Source organism: Numida meleagris, chromosome 2 (assembly GCF_002078875.1).
Source record: "Numida meleagris isolate 19003 breed g44 Domestic line chromosome 2, NumMel1.0, whole genome shotgun sequence".
NCBI classification, from domain to species: domain Eukaryota; kingdom Metazoa; phylum Chordata; class Aves; order Galliformes; family Numididae; genus Numida; species Numida meleagris.
Window position 1 is genome coordinate 107,595,626 of NC_034410.1, and position 15,720 is coordinate 107,611,345.

The window sequence follows — 15,720 nt, forward strand, 5'->3', positions numbered from 1 at the left end:
TGCTGGCTCCAGCTGATATGTCTACCTGTTGTGCTGCAGCAATACACTAGCTCAGGGCCAGAAGCAGCTCATCCACTTTAATGCCTTTTAAGATAATAAATACCACTCATCTGCACCACACCATAATATACTGCTTCCAGAGCAGATAAAATCCACAGTAGCTTGGGTCTTTCTGCACTGCTCTTGATTGCCCAGTGCAGGCATTTGCTAATTGGGTTCCCTGGCTTGTTTGCATTCCATTCTAATGGGATGCAGTCTTACTCTAAATCTGTCCTAATTTGACTTTTTCCCCTAACTGTGACTACCTCTGCACCACGTACCATGCTCTAGATATGATCTCCCTCGTGTCTTGCCCTATGGCCTTAATATTTGTCTATCATCTGCACAGACTGTGACTGGTTTCATAAGTTATTCCCATGGCTGCATCACACTGGTGACTCACAGGCATCCTGTGAAAAGCCAGTATATCATGGACCTACTTGTTCTTCCAGTCATGTGATCAGCTCTCAGATCATCAGTAGCAGGAACAGGATATACAAACAGGTCAGTTTATCACTAAGAAGACAAACTAGGAGCCTTTCTTGCTCCCCTCCCCCACCCCTCACTTCAGAGAGGGAGGGGTGCGAGGGTTGGTGAGAAATGAGTCATCATTTTAAGTGTTCATTTTCAGTGAGACAGCTCCAACAGGTGACAGGGTAATGATGCAGATTTGGATGCAAATCTTTTTTTCTGGGAAGCAGGTTAGAGGATTTATATTTTAGCCCTTCCCTTTCCACATCTTTTGGCTTCCAGCCACGACTGAACAGGCAAAAATAAAAAGCCCTGTAAAGGGCAAAGGAGAAAGAGTGAAAGGCTCATAGGAAACCTTTTCTTTATGGTCTTCCAGAGGTAAAATATCTCCAGCATTTATCAAGTCTTGTTCCATCTTTGCTATCAGACAGTTTAATTCTAAGTGATTAATCTTTTCATTTTTTTCTTCTGCAGTTGGATTATATTCAGGGAGCCTTGGTTGGGACAGAGCTCCAATGACTAAATCAGCACTATATTCTATATTTCTTTCTGTTTGGGCCAAGTAAATCACATTTTTCAAATCTTGTTCTCAGTTTATATGAGTAGGAGTTTTGAAACACAAATCACACCATACTGAATTTTAAAACTTTCAATGAGTAGGGTTTTCTTGTTCTTTTTTTCCTTTTTTTAATTTATTTTATTTTAAATAAGAGCAGGAGAAGCAAATAATAAACAATATTATTGTTTTTCTCCTGAGCATTATTAAACTGCAGTAATTCCATTTGTTTTGATTGCTGTGCGATCAGTCTCAGGTACTTTTACAAATGGAAGTGAAAATTAGTACAAAATCAACCAAAACTTGATTTGCAAGGATTAGCACGAGTCATAAGCATAGAGAATTATTTGAAGAAAAAATATTGTTTAAATGAACAGGAACATTAAGTTATTAAATATAAATTCAGCATTATCTTTGAAGTAGGAGTTACAAGACAATCCTCCAGAAAGAAATATAACTTCTGATACATAATACATCTGACTGTCTCATAGTAAATAAAGTTTTGACCAAATTTAGATGAAATACAACTCTTAGATCAAATACAATGTGCTACCTCTATTGTAATATGATGACTTTTTAAAGCAGTGTTAAATCTCTTCCATTTGGCCTGCTGGAGATAAAGCAGCGGAGCCCATGAACAGACACACTGGAAGTTTATGGAGTCCATTGGTACAAGCTAGTTCCAGCTTTTCAGAGTAAAGCTGTCCTGTTTCTGTGTCAGTCAGAGAAGGTTCTGTGGCACTCTGATACATTCCTGAAGTCTCAGTGAGGGAGACTTCTGCTTTATCCTTCCATTATTATACGGGAAAAAGACACTGACCTCAAAAAAACTGAGACAAAAACAAGAGACAGTTATAGAGTAGGCTGGATCAGGAGTGCATCTACTTCAACTTCTCATGTCCCTGGATGACGGAAGGTCAGGGCATTACATCCAATTATTTTTCTAATCCTAAATTCTCTAATTAATTATAGAATCATAGAACCATAGAATCACCAAGGTTGGAAAAGACATCCAAAATCATCCAGTCCAACCATTCACCTACCACCAATATTTCCCCACTAAACCATGTCCCTTAGTACAACACCTAAATGTTTCTTAAACATGAGATTATGATTATGGCAGAAAAATATATAAAGTTTTTGTAATTGTAATTTGAATTTTCTTACGTCTAAACAGCTCAATACAACTAAATAAAACAAATAAATAAGTTCATTTAAGTCTCTTAAATCCAGTTAAATCTAGACTGTTATGATACAGTGAAATTCTATATTCATTGCTATTTTCAGCCCCTCTAAGACCACACAAGTAATTCAGGAAACATATTGTATGATACATAATACCTGCACAACCTTAGTTTTAGGAATAGTAGAAATCTCATTTAGGCAGGAGAGGAGCAGAAATGAGAGAGGGTTGTTTTACAAATTCTTTTCTGTTAAATTCTAGACTAGTATGATTCCTATCCAACATCAAGTATAAATAAGAAACAATGTTTTGTTGTATGCTAATATTTTAATTATAATAATTTCATTTATTTGATTTTTATTGTGATTCCTGTATATTTTGCCATCATATGTCTAACCATTCTCCCTTGTAAAACACTGCATTTATGGGGATATGTCCCTAAAGTAACTGTCCTCCTCACATTCAGATGATGCTTCTATTCTTGTCCATTCTTGCTTAATTGTTATTTTTCTGAATAGTGTTTTGAAAATTAGGGAGAGATAAGGTGTGTTTTCCTAAGAACAGTTAAAATGATTGTTACTCTCTGTGAAAATTAATAATCTAATTTCTTGATGTTTACCTTTAGATAACAATAATATAAAAAATTATCTTACGAGCTCTGATAATTTTTTTATATATACTAAGATATTAAATGTGTTTTCTTAAGGCTAAAAAATGCATTTAACTAATTAATTAATTAATTATGTTATAACAACCCTGTAAAGTATTCACCTTTTGAGGCTGAAGTATTATGCTGAGTTCATGTGTAACAACCTGGGGCAAAAAAAAAAAATGCTAAAAATTATAATTATTCACCTTATTTCTACTACTTGATTTGTTTTAGTTATTAAATTCTGCATGAATGTATAGTCAGAAAGATATATCTGGAATGTAAAAGAAAATTTAAGATAATCTATTCCAAAAGCTACGTGCCGTTCCCTCTTTCCCATTTTCCTGAATTCCACTACTACAAGGGCCAGCTGTAATTCTCAAGTTCTAGGAAAAAAAACAACTACAAATCTCACAGCTTTCAGAATCTGCTCAAGCAATCTCTATGGATCTATTCTCAAATAATTCCTGGGTCCTGGCAGTTATGTCATTTTCATTAAAATGTTTTCCAACAGTTTAACAGCTCTTGACACTATTTTCTATCGTGGTGCTTTTTAGTTTGTTTGTTTTGTTTATTTTATTGGTGATGGTTTTTTTCTTTGTGTGTGTGTGTGTGTGTTTGGTCCTCTGTCCCCTATCCCCAGTGATATCTTTACCTGGAATATGATCTTCTCTTAGCAATTTTCTGGTGTTTATTTTTTTTTCCTAGTGCCATGGGCTAAAATTTCTTGTCTAGGGGCTTCAGGCTAGACATCCATTTCCACTGGAAAGAGAATGCTGTAAAAAAAATAGTAAAAGTATCTATTGTCAGTATATTTGTGGAGTGTCATAACTTTATACTGTAAAATCCTATACATAATCCTACTCATGTCTTTAGAATTGATCTGTAAAGTATGTTGGGACAATGAAGAAAAAAGAGATGTTTCCAAAGTTATTTAATGAGAAAATAATTCAGAAATCAAGAGACTAAAGTATTCCTTTCTTTTAGAGTATTTTAAACCTGAGGGGGAGTGGGGATTCAAAATGTTTCTTTGATAAAAATGCTAGAAACTGTTGTCCCCTCTCCATTTATTTCCCCACTTCCATGTAGGTCAATATTAAAAATAAGCCTCTTTCTATCAAATTTCCCAACATATAAAAAAAAATATTATTTTGAGCCCCTAGTTGTATAGTATGTATGTACTGACAATCACCTAATTTTTTGTTAATGAGAATTTCTGTGAACACTGAAAATCACAAAGGTGATGGATGGAACACTGGTATAGCCCAGGTGCTTCAAAAGCCATCTGAACGTGTTCTGGGTAACCTGATCATGGTGTCCTTGGTTGAGCAGGGAGCTGGACCAGAGGACCTCCAGAATTTCCCTTCCAAGATTAACCATTCTATGATTCTGATTGAGTTTAATGTGCTGGCTCCTTGGATGTCATCAGAGAGTGGTGGGCTTTGGTTTTGTGCTCTGTGCAAAACCTGTCTGAGGTTCCTTGTTTTTACATTTTTACTTTTACACTCTTTCTTTCTTCATTCACTGTTCCTTGTGGCTGTTGACATTTTGCTGATTACTTTTCCTTCTCTTCCCACCACTTCACAAGGAGGACTATGAGATTTTTATCAGTCAGACACTCAAGTAGTTCTAGGGGAAAATCTCTAAGGACAGGAAACATGAGGTGATATTTAGAGATACTTCATACTTCTGCACCGTCAAAATTTCTGTGTGAGTAATAAAGGAAGACATAACCATGCCTCATCCATTTAGTACTCTTTTCAGAACTGTTGTCCATAAGTTACGTAATCCATTTTAAATTAGCCAATATTGTCTGCTCCAACAAGCTCTTGTAACGTTAAGATCTAGAAACTTACTACATAAATAATTGCCTTATTTTATATTTTTAAACAATCTAAAATTAGTTTGATCAAAAGCCTTGACTTAGTGAATAACAGTCATGCTGCAGTGACCTTGTCCATTACGTCCATGATTTTATAAACCTCAGTCACTTTCTCACCCCATTCTCCTTCCCTCCAAATTAAAGAGTTGCATCCTGTTTAGTTTCTCCTCAGGCAGAAGTTACTCTATCCTCCTCACCCTTTTACTTGTTTTTCACTGTATCTGGTCTGTCTTGATGATGCCATTCGTGAGGCGTAGAGGCTGGAACCACATACAGTGCATAAAGCTGGGGACAGCAGGATTTTATTTACCAGCAAAATGAGACCCTCTGTTTTCTTTTCAGTGTCTATCATGAGCAAAATCCATTCTGGCAACTTTCATTTCTACTGCTGCAAAGGGAGCCAATTATTTAGAAAACTTTTTAGTGTTGACTCATTCTTAAATATCACTTCCAAATTCAGCCTCATGGAGCCACAATTTAGAAAAGTTTCTTCGTAAATATCTCTATGAAGATCAGCTACTATCTTCTAGCATGATCATTTGCTTGGCAAAACCTTTTCCAATACTGTGTCAGTGATGTGGGATTTAACTACTTGCAAAAGGTTAATATGATTTATAAACTTTTATACATACTGCATAGCTCCTTCTCCATGTCCTAAAAAGCTGAATAAGACTGGTCAGCAGGAATCCATTCCTGATTCTTATCCAGGCTGGAAAATAATTAATTATTTCTAACCTTTCCTTCCTATTTTTAAAACATCCTTTCCTCCAACCTGTTGACAGCTCGTTTCCTTTAAAAGACTTTAGTGTGAAAGACCATCAGAAGCCTTTCAAAAATCTAATTATATGGTTTACATGGTGCTGCCTTTATCTATGAGCTAGCTTATATCCATGGGCCCCAGCCCATGGATAGAAGTCCAGCAGGTCAGTGAGGCTGTGTTTTTTATCTCAGAAAATATGGACTCTAACTCAGCATACTATTTCATGCATGTACTCAGTAATCTGTGCTTTATTATAGGCTCATCAGTACATAGTGCTTTAAGTTTTGTAGCTGAGTTCCTTGGGTGACTTGCCATCTTCTCCCAGTGACATCTTCTTCATTTAATACTTTCATATATCTCTCGTAGTACTGTCTATGCTAAAACATAACTACACAATCCTACAACATACCCCACAACCACATTGAGTATGGGAATCTCCTCAAAATCCCCAGATTCGCATAATTGATTGAGCTTCCTTCGTAGAGTATATTTTATGCCACTGTCCTTAACCATTTCATTAAAATAATTGATTAAAATGCAAACAAATTCTGAAGTTATTTTAAATGTATGCCACTGCTTTTGTCCTCAGCCTGAAATGTTTCCCAATATAGTAAACATATGTACAGAAATACAAACTTGCTAGCTACCTAGTCTTAATCTACTTGAAGCTGTTGCAAGGATACGAAGTATGCTGTGTACCACCAATAGCTTCTATGTGCTGAAAGTCCTAAATTACAGATATTCGAAAAAGAAAAGAAAAAGAAAAAGGGAAAGAAGGAAATAAATATATATTTTCTGGTTTTGCTTTTCATATTTGAACTCTCCACTATAGGAGATCAAAGTCCCCCCATGGTGCCAAGCTCACAGTTTGAGAACTGCTACTTTTCACTTAGAGCACTGTGAGGTATAAAGAAAAAACAGGATCCAATTCTTGGAAGTGGTCAATAGTTTAAGAGTTTAAGTAGTTTAAGCTCTTTTGCTTTACCAGTAATATCTTAAATGATATCTAATTTCTTATCTGTAGGATTAAATTAAAGGTGACAAATACTTGATAATTTGATTTCTTTTGGAAAAAAAAAAAAACATCCACAAAACTAACAAACAAACAAAAAAAACGTTCTTCCATTTCAGGAACATCAGATATGTAGTCAATTATAGTTGTGGTCTTAGAAAAACATGTACATGTGTCAACGGTTTACGGGCGTTTGGCCCAGTTCCGTGACGAAGGGGATGGGGGATCCACGGGTCCACGTCCCGGGAAAAGGGAAAAGGGGAAAAGGGTAAGGAGATGGCCCTGAGAGCAAAGAACAGTGGCAACAATCTGAGGAGAAACAAACTAATTTACTAAATAAGATATCGGAATGCAAAACAACACGCTATAATACAATATAATTACAATTTAAGCTGATAAATCCAATACAGAGAGAGAGAATGTCCCAAAATCAAGGTAGGCCTTACTCTACTACCGACGATAAGATGGCCGGAGAGCGAGGTGCTGCCAAGATGAGAGACGGCGGAAAAAGGGACGAGGTCTCGTGATCCGCAAGTTTTTATACTGCGGGCTTTTATCTTTTCCCTCCGGCTGGAAAATGGTAACAGAGGAGCAAAGTACCGTGGGGACTGTAGTAGTCCTTCTCTTCTGAGAACCAGGTACATTCACTACATGATGTTATGATGTGGAATACCAATAACCAAAAATCATAAAACCATGACAACATGTTCCTGAATCTTTTAAATTGCTGACTATTGGCAAGTCATCTGCCTGTCTCATAGCTTACTTTTCTCATCTGAAAAATTAGCATAACGCCTTAAAAATTTGAGATCAACAGAAAAGAGCTTACTTAAGAGAATGAACATATTGATTCAAGCAAATCTAGCTATCACACTGAAGTTACATAAGTCAGAATTGTATATTCATGGAAACATTTAAAAATTCTTAAAAGGTAGCATGATTTCAAATAAAAATATAGATTTTATAATGATGTTTTTGATCAATAATCTATAATAATGATATCGATGTCATTATGATGTTTTCATTGTGAACAAAAACTTCTCTGTGTATAAAATTAACCATCAAAACCATCAAACTTGTTCTTGTTTCTGCTCATAAATACTTTTGAACAAGCTCAGAGGTTTGGATCCTTATTGATCTTGAAAAACGTTGTTTTCTGTCCATCTCTTTTGCTTTTAAGAAATTAAGGAAAGAATAGCATCTCTCAGTTGTAAACTTTTAAATGCTTATTTATATGTTTTTGGGGGGTATACTTGATACATAATAAAAATGTATTCACTAGTACAGACTCCTTACAAAAAATTAGAAGAAAGATTCTTTTTCAGAAGCAGATTATAGTTCATTCTGTGGAATTACACTGCCACGATTGTTTATAAAATAAGTGAACAAGCTAACTTATGTTACAAATTTTCATAAGAGTGCAAATTAAAATGTGATTTTAAATTAAAAAAATTGAGTTTTTAACAGCCCACAGCTCTTGGCAAGTTGAGCTCTCAGTTATACCATTGAAAATTTGATATATACACCCAGTATTCCAGTAATTATATCAATTTTACTGGAATATCACTAATTATAAGAAGAATTATATATGTTAATTATTCAGAACAGGAAAGTGTAGTAGTAAAAAAAAAAGTGTAGTGAAAATAGTAGTGTAGTGTAGTGAAGTGAAGTAGTGTAGTGTAGTGAAAGTGTAGTGTCTTTTCCAGTATAAAAAAAATAGCATGCATACATGCAAACTATGATTCTTTTCTGTAACAGTGTATTTCACATAACATCTTGTATGGGAACTACTGAGTCAGGGCCTGAACCACTAACTGAGCACCTGGAGGAAAGACCCAGTTTTGGTTGTCCTTCCATTGCATATTATAAAGTGTACATGTTTAAGGTACTCAGTTAATTAAATTAGTAACTACATAGTAAGCTGAACTAAGCAAAATTTAAGAGGATCAATAACTTGATTGTCTGGAATTTATTTAAGGAAAAAATATGCAATAAAGAAGTTTCTAACCCTCACCTTTCTGGATTCTGATTTGTGGTGTTTCCTGTTTTGAGGACAGGAAAAGGAAGAAGAGATTTCCAAGTTAAGTTATACGGATGTCACTGCCTTGCACTGGATATTGAAGGAACACACATAGGCACTTAATTCCTTACAAGTTTCTACCTGGTATGTTCTCTCCTGGTTCTGTGATCTAATAGGAACAGATATGATATGTACCAGTGTTGGTTTGTTTTTGTTTGTTTCTGTAAAAAAGACGATTTTATAGGCTTTCCTTTTCAGGTCATCTTTTTCACGAGTGGCCACATACAAAGTAGCAAAAATGCTGCTGATCACAGTGTTTGTGTAGATGAGATGCTGTAAATTATCTGGAAGTTTAGCTAGATAATTATAACAAAAGGCTGAGTGGAAGTTATGCTATAAATATTCCCACAGTTTTGCTGTCATGGTCTCGTATAATTTTTCTATATGTCTTTTGTCCTTCTCAGATAGCTAGATTCTCCTTTTCATTGTAGCTTAAAAGTAGAAGATAAATTAAGCACAAAAATATTTAGAAGTCACAAAGGGAAAAGAAACATAAAGGAATACAAAGGAATCATTCTAAAGCTAGTTGGGAAACTGACTACCCTCTCTATGGAAACGCAGTTCTTTCACATATATGAGCAAACCTAAGGGCAAATAGTTTCCTCACCAAAATGAGTGAGTAGGAATACTGAAAAAAGTCTGCGTAGATGTCATGACTAACATGTAAAATTGAAAGTGACTGGAAACTGCATTCAAGGGGATTTGGGACCACATCTTTTAATTCTATCTTTGAATTTGTCAGAGATAACATAAAATAAAATAAAATAAAATTCCTTATATTCTCCAGTGCTTCAATGAAGATTTTATGGAGAAAAATGTCATTTATACTACAAATATGCAAGGATTGCTCTGAAAGTAATGCCTCCTAGTTATTAAGCTAGCCCACAAAATCAGAGGTGGATGTTGGTGGTATGGCAGTAGAGGCTGAATCTTCCCACCAATATTTCATTGCATTTTGTTGTGTGACAGATGGTAGCAGAGGGGCAGTCTGACAAAATGACATCTGACATGGACGTGTGTATGAAGCAAAGGTGTGTCGTTCAAGTCCCCCATGCTGAAAAAATGGCACCCATTCACATTCATCAACGTTGCTGAACATTTATGGAGACCAAACAGTGGAGGTAAGCACAGTGGGGTGGTGGGTGATGAGTTTCAGTAGTGGCAATAGCAACAGTGGGTAACCTCCATTGGTGCAGATTCTTATAAGCATGGCATGCAGGCTCTGGTTCATTGCTGGTGAAAATGCATAGCTAATAGTGATTATGATTATGTTGAAAAATAGTGTTTTGTAGCTGAGAATTTGCTTTATGAAATAGTACTATTTTTTTCTCTGTATCTGTTGTCATTTCCATGGAAATAAATATGAGGCATTACTTTTGGAGAGACTCACGTGGCTCCTATTCTTTTCTGCGGGTAACGTAATACATGTTTATGAATTATGTGGTTATTTGTGGTAATTTTTTTTCCTAGTGTTGCCCAATGGGCAATCTCAGAATTAGGGCCTCTTGCTAGTCCTTTCTGATTTCTTTTGTGTAGGAACATACTTACTTGCATTTTGTATTTACTTTCCTTCTTTTATGATCCTGTATTTACTGAGATAATCCAGCATCATTCTTAAAACAGAGTGTTTTTATTCTGACACTATCGAACTGCTATACAAAGCACAGGGAATACAAAGTATCTAATAATGTATAAGGACTTTTTCCTAGTTCAGGCCCTTACAAGAACCAATGATGCTGTATCTCATATGAAGTCGTAACCAATTCATATACACAACTATGTTTCTCTATGTATCTGGGTGGATTCTCCACTCTGGATGTTAAGCCCTAAACTCTGTCCCTCTGAATAACAGGAAGGTTTCTTCATTTATTTGTGCTGGAGGGCTTTTTCACTCTTCAAGTATAACTGGTTTCAAATGATGTTGGATGCCAGAGACATCAAATCTAATATGTGGTCTTTCTCTTAATGACCCTTACATTGGCTATCCTTGGTCATCTATTTTATGCTCAGCCCATTTCAAACAATTCCAAGTATGAGACACTTAAGTCAAAATATTTGTACAGAAATCACTAAGTATGACTACTGCTCTATCAAGTAATTTAAGAGCAGCTCTGAATGAGTCACAACAGCAAAACTGCGTTGATGAATCCTGCAGAAATCAATAGCTTTCTGCATCTGCTCAGCAATCTGTATAAATTGTCACTGTAGAGCCTAGAACTGGGGCCAAAATTCAGCATGCTAATAAAATTATATGTCAAGAATTATGTTAATATTACATCTGATCTTCAAAATGCAATAGCTGATATATCATTTTGAGGTCAGTGAGAGTCAAACAAGGGCAGCAGCTGTAGGACGAAGTCCTACAGGATTGCTTAACACATAGTAGTTCTCTTCCTCAGCAAACAAGCTAGTTTTCCATGAAAGATAAGTGACCTTAGGAAGACTAGTCAAAAGAAGGATTTAAATCCATTTTTTTCTCTTTCAAAAATTTAACTGGAGTTTTTGAAACCAAGCAGAACTTTAAGAATATATTACACTTGCTGTTTCTTTCTCAAAAGGAAAGAAAAATTCCCTGAGTCATGAAGAAAAGGCGCCAATGATGTAAAAAATAGCTGTTTGCTTTTGCCTAGAGTTCTTTCCCACTATGGATACTGCCTGAAAAGTAATACTGCACAGTAATCACCAATTATAAGCAAGCCCTTGCTGGACCATGTGGTAAATGGTGCTGTACCATAGAATCTTACCACAATTTTCAGAACCTATAAAAGCATAAATAATAATAAAACCCATACATTTAATAACTATGTGGGCTGACAGCAAATGTTCAGTTTCAATATTGTCTATCTACATGTGTGTAGAGGGGTGAGGGGCAAATAAAAGACGAAAATGCCTGTAATCTCATGACAGTTTGGCTCAGAAGACAGGTTCCCACACCAAGGATCTCAAATCTCACTTCAAAACAACAACAACAACAACAACAACAAGAACTGCAAGGCATTATCAAACCAAATTAATTGGCTTTCATTTTGGGAGAAAATCAATTTAATTAATTAGATATGTCATGGGATCACATAGTGATAGCACGGGAATATAACTGAAGTATTAACCTGTAAGTGGGTTCATTATCAGGAAATGCTTACAGACTACTTTGTTAAAAGTAAAATAGATTTTGCCAATATGGAAAGATACTACTGCAAGAATGCTACCTCCCTCCCAAGATATCACTAGATCTATGGAACAGGATTTCATGTCAATGTATTTGCCATGTTGATGTCATGCCAGATGTTTGCAAGCAAATCAGGCATTTGATATGATGTATGCAACTTCATATATTGTCTTGTCCCCGTTGTAAGGGTGTAAAAAAGTCCATAACACAGTTTAGCTCATATATCTAAGGAAAAAAAGTGTAGTTATATTCAAACCGCTGAACTGAATTTCATAGTGCATTACAGCTGAAGAAAGAAGGAAAATCTTACTATTTCAAGTGAATAAAAATGTTCAAGATTTCAGCACTTGAATGAATACACCTGTTTATTAAGATCTTTATTATGAAATGATATGGAAAACACATATCTAATAAAAAGGTAGTCAGCCAACAAAGAGAAAGTACGTGGTTATTTTCTGAGAAACTGCTAACCCTGAAATATAGGACTACCTTTTCTTCCCTGTCTGTATGATTTTTCAATTATATTTTAAAAGATCTATTAAAAAAAAATCTATAATATTATTTTTGTGAGACTGTTCATAACTGCACCTCCCAGTAGAAGACCTGATTCTGTACCTAGTTGATCATTGTCCCTTGGATTAAATCAAAAAAGCAGAAGTGCAGTGTCACGTACTCTGCTCAGTTAAGTTTCCTCTGTTCTGGTAAGTAAAGTGATGCTGCATAACATTCCTGGACACTGAAACTGTACTGCTTTTACTGTTAAATTTTTACGGCCTTATACTCCTACTGATGTTGTTAAATGAGTGATTAAAGTGATCTCTGGCACAGTTTCATCCTAGGCTGTCTCCAAAACAATTCCAGGTGTGATTAAGGAGCAAGCACAGAGCAGGGCTGCTCACAGTGAGGAGACTGAGAGTCATTACTGTGTGAATAGTGCAGATGTATGTATGAGGGCTACTCCATGCCAGCTTGTCTCAGTGCCAGAACACAATATTGGGTATGCTTAATTTAGTAAGACAGATGTAGCCTTGGAGGCCTTTTCCTGTGTATTAGCAGGAAATCACTTTAGAAATCACAGCCCTAATTAGAAGAAAGGCATTAGTTTAATTTATCCCTGTCTACTGATACTTTAATGTGTTTGTGGGGCTAACTAGTGGCTGTGTGGTCATTGTTTCACATTGAAAATATGGCTGTCACTTTCAAGGCTTACAATGCATTCTCTGTTATGAAAACACTGCATTAGAACTTTCTTATGGGGAACAATGTAAGTTTTGAGTTTTGCCTTTCCTGGTGCTCAAAGGGTACAGGAAAAAATTATATCAATTTGGATATAAAACAATATCATTTGGATGTGTGAAATTTTGTTGAAATTAAGAATAGGAAGAGAAGGATGGGAGCCAGAACTTTACATCAGAATGGTCTGTTACACCATTCTGGAAGATGGAATAGCCTATGTAGTCCATCTGGGAACAGAGCTTCAGAGAAAGTTTGCTATGCCACTGGTCTTGAAGATAAATAACAGTAAAGATGGTTCTGATTGCAATACTATTTTATCAGACTTGAGATATGATATAAAAATAATATAATCACAGTAGAATTTCTATTCAAAGTGTTTCCTGGTCCCATTGGATTATTATCAAAATATTTTAATTACTCTTCTATGTAGATAAGTACAAATACTGGAACTTTATAGCAAAACTCGGTCATAATGCATTTCTTCAGAGTATAATATTGCCTTATTGCACTTGCAACAGAATTATAATTGTTATCACCAACTATTCTGTAAATCTTCAGTAGTTGTTATAAATTGTGATAACTCAAAAGCTTTCTGGAAGATAACTAATGATTACAATCAGCACAAGAAAAGTGATAGATGGTCAAATATGGCAGTATGTTTCCAGCAAATAAACTTCCTCTGCCTAATGAGAAAGCTATTAACCTTTCTCAGGGAATCTATCTTAATACACTCTAGTGATCCATATCACTGGACAGGTATTTCAAGTATATTCAACTGAAATATGTGCTGAAGACATCACAGGCAAAAACATGTTCCTCTACAGTCACGGTCATGCAAGATGAGCAAATATATCTTAGGAAAATCTGTCCTGGTTTGAAGAACTGTAATTGAGATATTGAAAATGTGACAGTGGTTGGTAATTAGAGTTCTCTTGTCTGTAATAAACTTCAATAAACTAACATCTATAGTAATCTCTTTATTATTTTTTTTTCATTTAGAGAACATAATTTCAAAAATTTTTAGAGAACATTTAGGCTGGACATTAGGAAATACTACTTTTCGGAAAGAGTGGTCAGGCGCTGGATCGGGCTGCCCAGGGAGGTGGTTGAGTCACCGTCCCTGGAGGTGTTCAAGAAACATTTTGATATAGCGTTGAGAGACATGGTTTAGTGGGGTTATTGGTGGTAGGTGGATGGTTGGACTGGGTGATCTTGTAGGTCTTTTCCAACCTAGCTAATTCTATGATTCTATGATTCTATAATGAAGCGTTCTGGAAGCTTAGTTTGCATGGAGATCTTGTACCTAGATCTCCTACTCATGTCATTGTCTTATTGTGTACTAGAGATCATTTTAACTTGAGAACTCCTGACACCACAGTAGGCATATGGCTAAGCTAGTATGTCAAGTTTCTTGAAATCTGATCAGCAAGTTATAAACTCCAAGATTTTGACTACTTGTTATGTGTTGGAATCAAACATAAATGGAACTACTATTCAAGTAAATAACAAAGTTTTAATGATTAAAAATTTAAATGAGCACAACCAAATATAAACCAGCATGTGTTATGAATGGAGAGTGTACTGGTGATTCTGAGTTGACATCAAATGTTTTGTTCAGAGCTTATTATCTCAGCTACTTTGTCTTTTTATTTCTACTTGTTTTCTGAGACAGAGGTACACAATGCTTTGCAAAAAAGTCATAAACAAGAAAAATAAAAATAAAACCAATGGGCTAGGGAAATCAGTCTTTTACACAGTAGACAGTTTTTAAATGTTTATGGTTCTCACCCACATGGTCACTGAGGCAGAGTGCTGAGTTTTACATATGCCATCAGTGGCATCTGCGTACCTACAAAGATGCTCAGTGACACCACACCTACGTTCAGCAAGGGAAAGGAGAGCGAGGAGTTCAACACCACGGGTCTCCTTCAAAGCAAGTGCACACACTCATGCACCCTGAGAGTCCTGCTGTGAGCAGCGGGGTGCAGCTCTTGAGCAGGACGTACGGCTTCGGAAGAGTTTCACTGCAATGAAATTCATAAAAACCACAATCATTTTTATACTGATGATTTCCCATGCTTCAACATTCATAATCACAGCTCTCAGCCACAATTCTGCACTTTCATCCATTTAAAATGGTTTTTCCTTTTGCTGCTCCCCAGTCTCACTATGACCATAATCAGCCGCAAAGCTGCTCCGTGCTCAGCTTCAGCATCTCACCAGCCTCGCAGTCCAGGGAAAAACACCTCCTACAAGCACCAGCGTCATTTCAGGCAAGGGCGTAGTATCAGCATGCTTTAGCAAGCTCCAGGTACACAGAAATCTCTAGCAAGGGGAGAGCAAGGGGACAGCAAAACGGCGACCTTGGACTTTCAGAGGGCAGACTTTGAATTGTTCAGGAGGCTGGTAGGAAGGGTCCCTTGGGATTTGGTCCTGGAGGGTAAAGGGGTCCAGGAAGGCTGGTTGCTCCTCAAGAAGGAAGTCCTGAAGGCACAGGAACAGGCTGTTCCCCTGAGCCGCAAGATGAGCCGGCGGGGAAGGAGACAGGCATGGATGAACAGGGAGCTTTTCCTGAGGCTCCAGGAGAAAAAGAGAATCTACCTCCTGTGGAAGAAGGGACAGGTAACTCAGGGAGAGTACAAAGAGGTTGCCAGGATGTGCAGGGAGAAAATTAGAAAGGCAAAGG